Genomic DNA, 14,433 nt, shown 5'->3' with positions numbered 1-14,433 from the left:
TTTCCTCTGCATGACCTGTCATTGCGACAGTAAATAGATGAAACCCACTAGCATGAGTAGGAGTTGTTTGAGCCCTGATGTGCCTACTCATTCATGCTTGTTTGTCATGCCTGCTACTGCTTAGAGTTGAGTCAGGTCTGATACCTCGGGGATGACTTGGAATGTGGTGAACATGTCCTACTGTTGAGAGCTAAGTGTGTGAACACGATTTGGTAAAGGTAGCGGTGAGAGGCCATGTAGGAGTACATGGTGGGTTGTCTCATTGAAATCATCCTCAGGAACTGAGTTCTGTGTTTGTGATCCATGAACAGTTACTACCACGCATTGGAATGCTTAAGTGCCCCTCTCGGCTTATTAACCGCCTTGATCTCTGTCCAGGAGTTGCAACTAGTTTCTGGTGTTTTTAGGTAGTGTTAGTAGTCTACCAAGTGGCACCCGGTAAAGGTGGGCTTGGGACAGACTAGGCACCGTGGCACGGTGTACCAAGCGAAGATCCATCCGTCGAGGTGGGCTTGGGAACCCTGCACACATTGTTTGGGGGCATGAGCGACACCCCGGCCGGATCTCCTTGCGGATGGAGCCCGAATAGGCAATAAACCTGTACTAGAGACTTGTGTGGTTAGTCAGGTCGTGGCCGACTCCCTCGCCAGGCTTCCGCTTGAAGGTTGCCGAGATACATGACGTGTACATGGCGGTAAGTGGCCAGAGCGTGTGTGAAGAAGTACACCCCTGCAGGGTTGACATCATCTATTCGAATAGCCGTGTCCGCGGTAAATGACTTCTGGGTTGCCTGTACAGTTCATAGACAAGTGAAAGTGGATACTCTAAAATGCGCAAGATAAGCGTGAGTGCTATGGATGGCCTTCTCGTAGGGAGATGGGAGTGGTGTATTGATATGGTGAATATGTGGACTCGTGTGCGCCACCTCAAAAGAGTTACTTGCAGTCGTAGTTCAGGATAGCCACCGAGTCAAAGCTGGCTTGCTGCATTTAAACTCCACCCCCCTTTGTTGACACTGATGCATATGTAGCTAGTTCTGATGTAAGTCTTGCTGGGTACATTTGTACTCACGTTTGCTTAATTTATGTTTTTGCAGAGAGACTTCAGTCTCACTAGTAGTTCCGCATGGACTTCGACGTTTAGCTTGTTACCTCAGCTATGATCTTGTACCCTTTGGAGGGTCTTGTAGATAGTCAGGCTTATCAGCCTTTTCATTTGTAGTTGTCTGTACTCAGACAAGTTAAGCTTCCGCTTCTGCTTATTGCTTGTATGACTTGAATGCTGGGTCCTCAGACCCATGTTTGTAATATCTGGCTCTTCGGAGCCTAATGAATAAATAATTTGAGTTGTAGAGTTTTGTTGTGATGCCATGTTGTATTTGCACATATCGAGCATATTGTGTGTATGATTTGAAATGCTTGGTATGTGTGGGATCCGACAACCTAGTTGTTTGTCCTTGGTAGCCTCTCTTACCGGGAAATGTCTCCTAGTGATTCCACTGAGCCATGGTAGCTTGCTACTGTTCCGGAACACTTAGGCTGGCCGGCATGTGTCCTTCTTCGTTCCTGTGTCTGTCCCTTCGGGGAAATGTCACGTGGTGTCTACCGGAGTCCTGCTAGCCTACTACAGCCCGGATTCTCCGGAGTCCTGTTAGCCCAGCTGCTACAGCCCGGATTCACTCACTGATGACCGACACGTTCGTTGCAGGGTCATGTATGCCTGTCCCTGTAAGTTAGTGCCACTTTGGGTTTACGACTAGTCATGTCGGCCCGGGTTCTTTGTCATATGGATGCTAGAGACACTATCATATACGTGAGCCAAAAGGGGCAAACGGTCCCGGGCCAGGTGAGGTGGCACCCGTGGGAATACCGTGCGTGAGGCCGCAAAGTGATATGATGTGTTACATGCTAGATCGGTGTGACTTAGGATCGGGGTCCTGACAACTTTGATAATTTGATATGTGGGTGGACCGGTGCTTAGGTGCTGTTCTTACTTGAACAAACCTCCTACTTATGATTAACCCCCTCGAAAGCATCCGCAACTACGAGAAAAGTTTTAATAATAAATTCTAACCATAGCATTAAACTGTTGGATCCAAATCAGTCCCTTACGGAATAGCACATAAACTAGGGTTTAAGCTTCTGTCACTCTCGCAACCCATCATCTAATAAATACTCCACAATGCATTCCCTTAGGCCCAAATATGGTGAAGTGTCATGTAGTCGACGTTCACATGACACCACTAAGGGAATCACAACATACATACCATCAAAATATCAAACACATATAAAATTCACATGATTACCTGCAACAAGATTTCTCTCGAGAACAAAAGTAACTACTCACAGATAATAATCATGCTCAAGATCAGAGGGGTATTAAATATCATAATGGTTCTGAACATATAATCTTCCACCAAGTAAACCATATAGTAATCAACTACAAGATGTAATCAACACTACTAGTCACCCACAAGTACCAATCTATAGTTCCGGTACAAAGATTGAACACAAGAGATGAACTAGGGTTTGAGAGGAGATGGTGCGGTCGAAGATGTTGATGGATATTTCCCTCCCCAAGATGGGAGAGTTGTTGGTGATGATGATCACGATGATTTCCCCCTCCGGGAGTTAAGTTCCCCCGGCGGAATCACTCCGCCAGAGGGCAAAAGTGCTCCTGCCCAAGTTCAGCCTCGAGATGGCGGCACTTCATCTCGAAAGTACTATCCTTATTTTTTCTAGGTCAAAATGACTTATTTACCAGAAGAGGGGCACCGGAGGTGGGCCGAGGAGGGCACAACCCACCAGGGCACGCCTGGGCTCCCTAGCGCGCCCAGGTGGGTTGTGCCCACCTTGTGGGCCCCCTATGGTACTTATTGGCTCCAATATTTCTTATATATTTCATAAAAATTCCCCGTAAAGTTTCAGCTCATTTGGAGTTGTGCATAATAGGTAGCCTGGCATAGCTTTTTCAGGTCCAGAATTCTAGCTGCCGGTATTCTCCCTCTTTGTGTGTACCTTGCATATTATGAGAGAAAAGGCATTAGAAATACTCCAAAAAGCATTATTATACATAGAAACAATATAAATAATAGTAGGTAAACATGATGCAAATGGACGTATCAACTCCCCCAAGCTTAGACCTTGCTTGTCCTTAAGCGAAAACCAAAATCGAAAAACATATCCACATTCTTAGAGAGAGAGAGAGGTGTCGATAAAAACAAAATACAGACATAGAAGCATCATGTATATTATTATAACAACAACAAACTTTAACATAAAGCTTTTATCATAGAACTTTTATCATAGACTTCTCATGAATAAGTAACAATTCATCACAACATCGAAGTATAAAGCGTAAACTCTATTGGAAAACAACAAACTATGCTCTTAGTCAACTTTGCAACTACAATTCATCATCTTTTCAGGAAGGGTCACGTATCAAAGCCTTTTTGGCAAGTCCACATACTCAACCATCATATAGTCTTCTATGATTGCTAACACTCACCGCATACACATGAGCAAAACGTTTCAACCGGACACATAGAAAGACAGGGGCTTATAGTTTTGCCTCCCACCGCATTCACCTCAAGGGTGATGTCAGCAATAATGACTCATGCTACCCACATCCAACTGGATATATGTGCCTAGATCTTTCCTCACCACATGATTCTTGCCAAACGAGAAAATAAAAAGGAATAGAGAGAAAAACTTTGACTCTTTGCATAAAAGTAAATACATGAAAGTAAAAGATAGGCCCTTCACAGAGGGAAGCAGAGGTTGCCATGCGATTTTTGTTTGTATTCTCAACCTCTTAGTGCAAAAGAACGTTGCATTATATTGCCCCTTATGATAGCAACCTTTATTATGCAGTCTGTCGCTTTAATTCTTTTCCATCACAAGTTCGTACAACGCTCAATTTTCTCTTACACTAAATGATCTAACACTTTTAGAAGCATTTTTTATTGCCTTATTGCACCGATGACAACTTACTTGAAGGATCTTACTCAATCCATAGGTAGGTATGGTGGAATCTCAAAACAATATTTGGGTTTAAGGGTTTTCGATGCACAAGTAGTATCTCTACTTAGTGCGGAATTTTTGGCTAGCAAAGATAGGGGCAAGAACCACATGTTAAAGGATCTATGACAATATAACTTCCATGTGAAAATGAACAAACATGAATCATTGCGTTGTCTTCCTTGTCCAACGTCAACAATTTTGGCATACAATAATTTGATGGGGGCTCACAATCACAAAAGATGTCCAAGATAGTGTATTTGCATGTGAATCTTCTCTTCCTTAGTTAATTCTTTCAAGAATTGCATCATTGACCAATGCTATGTTTGTAAATCTCCAATAAATTTTTCTACTTATACTCTTCCTTATGCGATGTCATTACTTACCATAAGATTAGCATATGATCTTTTTCATTTATTTCCTTTCTTTTTATTGAAACATGAAAGTAAAGAAAGCAAAACTCAAACTAAACTTTATTATATATCTCGCACACGATTACATGGATAGATCACTAAGCAAACTCTCAAAATGAAAGCATCGAACTACACTTTTATTCATCTAAAGCAAAAGATAACTATGGATCAAACTAAGATAAGTAAAAGCAAAAGATAGTGGAGGTGATACGATACTGGGGCACCTCCCCCAAGCTTGGCATAAGCCAAGGGGAGTGCCCATACCTGATACTGAATTTTGTTTTGGTGATGAAGAAGGAGGTGGTGGTGAAGAAGTAGCAATCTTATCCTTCATGATCAAAAGATTCTCCAATCTACGGATAATGCTCCGGAGGGCGATGATATGCTCTTGCAATAGAATATTTTCATGAGTGAGATATTTATTTTGCACACGAACCGTTTCAATGATCCGAAAGGCTTCAATATCAGTAGGGGTAAGATGAGCATAGTAAGGTTTAAGGATATCTTCTTCTACCTCCTCGGCCGGCAGGGCTTGCTCGACCACCGGCGCTTGATCTCCAATGGCCTCCTTGTCCTTGCCCTCTTCGAGAGGTCCTTCGGGCTCCTCTCTCTTCAGGTTGATCTTCATCAACCAAGCATCATATTCTACATTGTTGGAGGAGGGAGAAGACATGATGCCTGGCTTAACAGATCTGACCGAAAATAGCAAGAAAAGAAAACAGAAGATTTCTCCGCGATACGGTGGTCAATAGGTTCGGGGGTTATATAAAGATTTTTTTATCTTGGGAAACAAGCAAACGAAAGAAAAACAGAGTCCGAAAGGTAGCCGAGGTGGGCACAACCCACCTGGGCCCGCCTGGCAAGCCAGGCACGCCCTGGTGTCTTGTGCCCACCAGGGTCACCTTCCTGGTAGTTTCTTATTTTCCTAATTCTCTAAATATTCCAAAACTGACAAAAAATATTTTTGCAGATTTTTCGGAGTCCGTTTACTTACCATATCACGCACCTCCTCTTTTTTCATGATTCTGCAGTGTTCCGGAAGGTTTCCTTTATGTGTTCTGCCGGTGTCATAGTTTGGATAATATTGCTTTCAACATTAATGGGCGTACCTGAGATATAACGTTTTATTCTTTGCCCATTGACAACCTTCGGGTTAGTACCCTCGGCATTATTTATTTTGATGGCTCCAGATCGATAAACCTCCTCGATAACATAGGGTCCTTCCCATTTGGAGATGAGTTTTCCTGCAAAGAATTTGAAACGAGAGTTGTACAAAAGAACATATTCTCCAACTTCGAACTCACGCTTCTGGATTCTTTTATCTTGCCATCTTTTAACTTTTTCTTTGAATAACTTGGCATTTTCATAAGCTTGGGTTCTCCATTCGTCTAGTGAGCTAATATCAAATAACCTCTTTTCACCGGCAAGTTTGAAATCATAGTTGGGTTCTTTAATTGCCCAATATGCTTTATGTTCAAACTCAAGAGGCAAATGACAAGCCTTTCCATAAATCATTTTATAAGGAGACATACCCATAAGATTTTTATATGTTGTTCTATAAGCCCAAAGTGCATCATCTAATTTCTTAGACCAATTCTTCCGGGACCTATTGACAGTCTTTTGTAAAATTAATTTTATTTCTCTATTGCTAAGTTCAACTTGACCACTAGACTGAGGATGATAAGGTGATGCAATTCTATGGTTAACATCATACTGAGCAAGCAATTTAGGGAAAGCACCATGAATAAAATGTGAACCACCATCAGTCATTAAATATCTAGGGACTCCAAACCTTGGGAAAATAACTTCCTTAAGCATTTTAATACAGGTGTTGTGATCAACACTACTAGTTGGAATAGCTTCTACCCACTTAGTAACATAATCAACAGCAACCAAAATATGTGTATACCCATTAGAGGAAGGAAAAGGTCCCATATAATCAAAACCCCAAACATCAAATGGTTCAACAACAAGAGAATAATTCATAGGCATTTCCTGACGCTTATATTATCAATTCTTTGACATTCATCACAATATAAAACAAACTTACGGGCATCCTTGAAGAGAGTAGGCCAATAAAAACAAGATTGCAATACCTTGTGAGCAGTTCTATCTCCCGCATGATGCCCTCCATAAGCTTCGGAGTGACATTTCCGTAGGATTTGTCCCTGTTCATGCTCAGGTACACAATGTCTAATAATACCATCTACTCCTTCTTTATAAAGATGTAGGTCATCCCAAAAGTAATGTCTTAAATCATAGAAGAATTTTTTGTTTTGTTGGTATGTGAAGCTAGGTGGTATATATTTAGCAACAATGTAATTAGCATAGTCAACATGCCAATGAGTATTATGAGAAACATTTATTGCAGCTAATTGTTCATCAGGAAAACTATCATTAATAGGTTGTGGCTCATCAAGAATATTTTCTAGCTTAGAAAAGTTATCAGCCATGGGGTTCTCAGCTCCCTTTCAATCAATGATATGTAAGTCAAATTCCTGCAACAAGAGAACCCACCTAATAAGTCTAGGTTTAGCATCTTTCTTTTCCATAAGATATTTTATAGCAGCATGGTCGGTGTGAACAATTACTTTAGAATCAACAATGTAAGATCTAAATTTATCACAGGCAAACACCACTGCTAAGAATTATTTTTCAGTAGTAGCATAATTTCGTTGAGCACTGTCTAGAGTTTTACTAGCATAATGAATAACATTTAATTTTTTTATCAACTCTTTGGCCTAGAACAACACCAACAACATAATCACTAGCATCACACATAATTTCAAAAGGCAAGTTCCAATCAGGTGGTGGAACAATAGGTGCTGAAATCAAGGCTTTCTTAAGTGTTTCAAAGGCTTCTACACAATCAACATCAAAAACAAATGGAACATCCTTTTGTAAAAGATTTGTAAGAGGCCTACAAATTTTAGAGAAGTCTTTAATAAACCTCCTATAGAAACCAGCATGACCAAGGAAACTACGAATACCTTTGATATCTTTAGGACATGGCATTTTCTCAATTGCATCAACTTTAGCTTTATCCACCTCAATACCCCGTTCAGAAATTTTATGTCCCAAGACAATACCATCATTAACCAAAAAGTGGCACTTCTCCCAATTCAAGACAAGATTAGTTTGCTCACATCTCTGCAAAACTCGGTCAAGATTGCTGCTACCTCTTGAGCACTGCGTTGGTTTTCCCTTGAAGAGGAAAGGGTGATGCAGTAAAGTAGCATAAGTATTTTCCCCAGTTTTTGAGAACCAAGGTATCAATCCAGTAGGAGGTCATGCTCAAGTCCCTTGCACCTACACAAACAAATAATAACCTCGCAACCAACGCAATAAAGGGGTTGTCAATCCCTTCACGGTCACTTACGAGAGTGAGATCTGATAGAGATGATAAGATAATATTTTTGGTATTTTTATGATAAAGAGTAGAAGTAAAGAAAGTAAAGTAAACAGTAATGGAAATAACGGGAGATTAATATGATGGAAAATAGACCCAAGGGCCATAGGTTTCACTAGTGGCTTCTCTCAAGATAGCATAAGTATTACGGTGGGTGAACGGATTACTATCGAGCAATTGATAGAATTGAGCATAGTTATGAGAATATCTAGGTATGATCATGTATATAGGCATCACGTCCATGAGAAGTAGACCGACTCCTGCCTGCATCTACTACTATTACTCCACACATCGACCGCTATCCAGCATGCATCTAGAGTATTAAGTTCATAAGAACGGAGTAACACTTTAAGCAAGATGACATGATGTAGAGGGATAAACTCATGCAATATGATATAAACCCCATCTTTTTATCCTCGATGTCAACAATACAATACGTGTCGTTTCCCCTACTGTCACTGGGATCGAGCACCGCAAGATTGAACCCATAGCTAAGCACTTCTCCCATTGCAAGAAAGATCAATCTAGTAGGCCAAACCAAACTGATAATTCGAAGAGACTTGCAAAGATAACCAATCATACATAAAAGAATTCAGAGAAGATTCAAATATTGTTCATAGATAATCTTGATCATAAACCCACAATTCATCGGATCTCGACAAACACACATCAAAAGAAGATTACATCAAATAGATCTCCAAGAGAATCGAGGAGAACTTTGTATTGAGATCCAAAGAGAGAGAAGAAGCCATCTAGCTAACAACTATGGACCCGAAGGTCTGAGGTAAACTACTCACACATCATCGGAGAGGCTATGGTGTTGATGTAGAAGCCCTCCGTGATCGATGCCCTCTTCGGCAGGACGCCGGAAAAGGCCCCAAGATGGGATCTCACGGGTACAGAAGGTTGCGGCGGTGGAATTAGGTTTTCGTGGTGCTTCTGATGGTTTGGGGGTACGTAGGTATATATAGGAGGAAGAAGTAGGTTGGTGGAGCCATGAGGGGCCCACGAGGGTGGAGGGGGGGGGGGGGGGTAGGCGCGCCCCCTGCCTCGTGGCTGCCTCGTTGGTTGCTTAATGTCCACTCCAAGTCCTCTGGATCACGTTTGTTCAGAAAATCACGTTCCCGAAGGTTTCATTCCGTTTGGACTCCGTTTGATATCTTTTTTTCTGCGAAACACTGAAATAGGCAAAAAAGCAGAAATTTGGGCTGGGCCTTCAGTTAATAGGTTAGTCCCAAAAATAATATAAAAGTGTATAAATAAGCCCATTAAACATCCAAAACAGAATATATAATAGCATGGAACAATAAAAAATTATAGATACGTTGGAGACGTATCAAGCATCCCCAAGCTTAATTCCTGCTCGTCCTCGAGCAGGTAAATGATAAAAACAGAATTTTTGATGTGGAATGCTTCTTAGCATAATTCTCAATGTAAATCTTTTTATTGTGGCATGAATATTCAGATCCGAAAGATTCAAAATAAAAATTTAATGTTGACATAAAAAAAATAATACTTCAAACATGGTAACCAAGCAATTATGTCTTATCAAAATAACATAGCCAAAGAAAGCTTATCCCTACAAAATCATATAGTTATTAGGCCATGTTTCAATATTGTCACACAAACGTTCTCATCATGCATAACCCCGATGACAAGCCGAGCAATTGGTTCATACTTTTTAACGCGCTTCAGCCTTTTCAACCCTTACACAATACATGAGTGCAAGCCATGGATATAGCACTATGGGTGGAGTAAAGTATAATGATGGGGGGTTATGAGAGAAGACAAAAAGGGTAGAAAGTCTCACATTGACGCGGATAATCAATAGGCTATGGAGATGCCCATCAATTGATGTCAATGAGAGGAGTAGGGATTGCCATGCAACGGATGCACTAGAGCTGTAAATATATGAAAGCTCAACAAAAGAAACTAAGTGGGTGTGCATCCAACTTGCTTGCTCACGAAGACCTAGGGCATTTTGAGGAAGCCCATCATTGGAATATACAAGCCAAGTTCTATAATGAAAAATTCCCACTAGTATATGAAAGTGACAACATAGGAGACTCTCTATCATGAAGATCATGGTGCTAGTTTGAAGCACAAGTGTGGAAAAAGGATAGTAACATTGTCCCTTCTCTCTTTTTCTCTCATTTTTTCCTTTTTTTTCCTTTTTTTTCTTGGGCCTTGTCTTTTTTTTCTTTGGCCTTTTTTATTTAGTCCGGAATCTCATCCCGACTTGTGGGGGAATCATAGTCTCCATCATCCTTTTCTCACATGGGACAATGCTCTAATAATGATGATCATCACACTTTTATTATTTACAACTCAACAATTACAACTCAATACTTAGAACCAAATGTGACTCTATGTGGATGCCTCCGGCGGTGTACCGGGATATGCGATGAATCAAGAGTGACATGTATGAAAAAATTACGAATGGTGGCTTTGCCACAAAATACGATGTCAACTACATGATCATGCAAAGCAATATGACAATGATGAAGCGTGTCATAATAAACGGAACGGTGGAAAGTTGCATGGCAATATATCTCGGAATGGCTATGGAAATGCCATGATAGGTAGGTATGGTGGCTGTTTTGAGAAAGATATAAGGAGGCTTATGTGTGATAGAGCGTATCATATCACGGGGTTTGGATGCACCGGCGAAGTTTGCACCAACTCTCAAGGTGAGAAAGGGCAATGCGCGGTACCGTAGAGGCTAGAAAATTGTGGAAGGTTGAGAGTGCTTATAATCCATGGACTCACATTAGTCATAAAGAACTCATATACTTATTGCAAAAGTTTATTAGTCCTCGAAGCAAAGTACTACTACGCATGCCCCTAGAGGGATAGACTGGTAGTAAAAGACCATCGCTCGTCCCTGACCACCACTCATAAGGAAAGCAATAAAAGAACACCTATGTGTCAAAATTGTCACACAACTTTTACCATACGTGCATGCTATGGGACTTGCCAACCTTAACACAAGTATTTCTCAATTTCACAATTACTCAACTAGCACACTCTAATATTACCACCTTTATATCTCAAAACACTTATCAAGTATCTAACTTCTCATGATATTCAATGAACTCAATATGGAAGATTAATTTCACAATTAAAGAAAATTACCATGCTGTTTAAGACTCTCAAAATAATATAAGTAAAGCATGAGAGATCAATAATTTCCATAAAATACAACCACCGCCGTGCTCTAAAAGATATAAGTGAAGCACTAGAGCAAAAACTATATAGCTCAAAAGATATAAGTGAAGCACATAGAGTATTCTAACAAATTCCGAATCATGCGCGTCTCTCTCAAAATGTGTGTACAGCAAGGATGATTGTGGAAAACTAAAAAACAAAGACTCAAATCATACAAGATGCTCCAAGCAAAACACATATCACGTGGTGAATAAAAATATAGCTCCAAGTAAAGTTACCGATGGATGAGGACGAAAGAGGGGATGCCTTCCGGGGCATCCCCAAACTTTGGCTTTTTGGTGTCCTTGGATTTACCTTGGGGTGCCTTGGTCATCCCCAAGCTTAGGCTCTTGCCACTCCTTGTTCCATAGTCCATCAAATCTTTACCCAAAACTTGAAAACTTCACAACACAAAACTTAATAGAAAATCTCGTGAGCTCCGTTAGCGAAAGGAAACAAAACACCACTTCAAGGTACTGTAATGAACTCATTCTTTATTTATATTGGTTTTAAACCTACTGTATTCCAACTTCTCTATGGTTTATAAGCTCTTTTACTAGCCATAGATTCATCAAAATAAGCAAACAACACACGAAAAACAGAATCTGTCAAAAACAGAACAGTCTGTAGTAATCTGTAACTAAAGCGAACTTCTGGAACTCCAAAAATACTACCGAAATAGGACGACCTAGATAATTTGTTTATTGATCTGATGCAATTGGAATCAGTATTTTATCACGTTCTGGTGATTTGTAACAATTGTTTTTGTGAACAGAAAGTTTCTGGAATGTTCAGCAAGATCAAATAACTATCATCCAAGAAGATCCTATAGGTTTAACTTGGCACAAACACTAATTAAAACACAAAAGCAAATCTAACCAGAGGCTAGATCAAATATTTATTCCTAAACAGAAAATAAAATTGGGTTTCCTCCCAACAAGCGCTATCGTTTAACGCCCCTAGCTAGGCATAAAAAGAAGGATAGATCTAGGTATTGCCATCTTTGGTAGGCAATTCTTCAATAAGACACCTATAACCCTTAGGAGTTTCTTTCTTTTTATTAATTATCAAACTCCTAGGCACAAAATCGATAAAATCATTTGTAGCAAAAGGTTCCTTAAGGATAGCGAGAAAGTTGGGGTGAACACTTATAGATTTGAGATCAGCATTTCCCTTACTAGAAGTTTCACCCTTATTTTTAGGAACATACATCAATTTAGCAATCTTAGCATTAGAAGGAGTGTTTCTCACGGAAGAAAAGGCAGATCCTAGGTTGGTAATAATATCCTCAATTTTATCAATCCTAGTGGAATCTTGATCTATTTTCTCATTAACCATAGGTTCCTTTTCTTTAAATTTTTTAAGAGCGACTCCTACCTTAGATACGTATTGGGTAGTTTGGTTGTGGATCTTTCTATCCAAATTTTCAATCAACTCTACGGTGGCAACTTTATTTTCAATAATTTCAAGCCGTTGCATCACGTGTTCCAAAGATAAAATAGTTCCATTAACCAAAAGAGGTGGTGGGCCAAACAAATCTATCATAGCATTATAAGAATCAAAAGTATGGCTTCCCAAGAAATTTCCTCCAGTAATGGTATCAAGGATATATCTATTCCAAGGCGTGACGCCTACATAAAAATTCCGAAGAAGAACAGAAGTAGATTGCTTTCTAGTAGATTTATTTTGAGCGTTGCAAATCCTATACCAAGCATCTTTTAGATTTTCTCCCTCCCTTTGTTTAAAATTAAGAACTTCATTCTCGGGAGACAAAGGAGTAGATAAAGGACTAGCCATAACGGCGAAGCAAGTGAAAAAGAGGGCGAACGGAAAAGAGAGGGCGAATAAAACGGCAAGGGTGAAGTGGGGGAGAGGAAAACGAGAGGCAAATGGCAAATAATGTAATGCGAGGGATAAGAGTTTGTGATGGGTACTTGGTATGTCTTGACTTGTGTAGACTCGACAACGGCGCCAAAAATGTCTTGTTGTTGGGAGTCAAATCTTGACTTGACTTGGCGCACACCTCCCCGGCAATGGCGCCAGAAATCCTTCTTGCTACCTCTTGAGCACTGCGTTGGTTTTCCCTTGAAGAGGAAAGGGTGATGCAGTAAAGTAGCGTAAGTATTTCCCTCAGTTTTTGAGAACCAAGGTATCAATCCAGTAGGAGGTCACGCTCAAGTCCCTTGCACCTACACAAACAAATAAGAACCTCGCAACCAACGTGATAAAGGGGTTGTCAATCCCTTCACGGTCACTTACGAGAGTGAGATCTGATAGAGATGATAAGATAATATTTTTGGTATTTTTATGATAAAGAGTAAAAGTAAAGAAAGCAAAGTAAACAGTAATGGAAATAACGGGAGATTAATATGATGGAAAATAGACCCGGGGGCCATAGGTTTCACTAGTGGCTTCTCTCAAGATAACATAAGTATTACGGTGGGTGAACGAATTACTGTCGAGCAATTGATAGAATTGAGCATAGTTATGAGAATATCTAGGTATGATCATGTATATAGGCATCACGTCCGTGACAAGTAGACCGACTCCTGCCTGCATCTACTACTATTACTCCACACATCACCGCTATCCAGCATGCATCTAGAGTATTAAGTTCATAAGAACGGAGTAACGCTTTAAGCAAGATGACACGATGTAGAGGGATAAACTCATGCAATATGATATAAACCCCATCTTTTTATCCTCGATGGCAACAATACAATACGTGTCGTTTCCCCTATTGTCACTGGGATCGAGCACCGCAAGATTGAACCCAAAGCTAAGAACTTCTCCCATTGCAAGAAAGATCAATCTAGTAGGCCAAACCAAACTGATAATTCGAAGAGACTTGCAAAGATAACCAATCATACATAAAAGAATTCAGAGAAGATTCAAATATTGTTCATAGATAATCTTGATCATAAACCCACAATTCATCGGATCTCGACAAACACATAGCAAAAGAAGATTACATCAAATAGATCTCCAAGATTTCCACAATTCATCAAAGAAGATTTCTAATGAGCTTGCCACCATTGTCTTCCCTCTTCTCGTAAGGGCACTCCTCCCAAAGTGGCTCACATTGCCACAATTGAAGCAAGTCCTCACTCGTTGCTTGCCCTTTGCGCCACTTGAATTGTTCTTGTTGAAGTTTGGCCTTGTGTTCTTATTGCTCCAAAATTTCCTTGAAGCAAGAGCCATGTGTTCATGATAGGCATACTTTCCTATCTTCGAGGTTGCCCTTCTCTTCTTCCTCTTCATCCTCTTCCTCCATACTAACCTTGGCCTTTAGAGCAAGGTTGGGCTCCTTTACTCTTTGAGAGCGAAGAACCGCATTGTCGGCGGTCTTGTCCAAGATGCTCATAGCAACGAACTCATCCAACAC

Source organism: Triticum aestivum, chromosome 6D, assembly GCF_018294505.1.
Source record: "Triticum aestivum cultivar Chinese Spring chromosome 6D, IWGSC CS RefSeq v2.1, whole genome shotgun sequence".
Classification (NCBI taxonomy): domain Eukaryota; kingdom Viridiplantae; phylum Streptophyta; class Magnoliopsida; order Poales; family Poaceae; genus Triticum; species Triticum aestivum.
The sequence above is the reverse complement of the archived record's forward strand: the minus strand, read 5'-3'. Positions refer to the sequence as shown.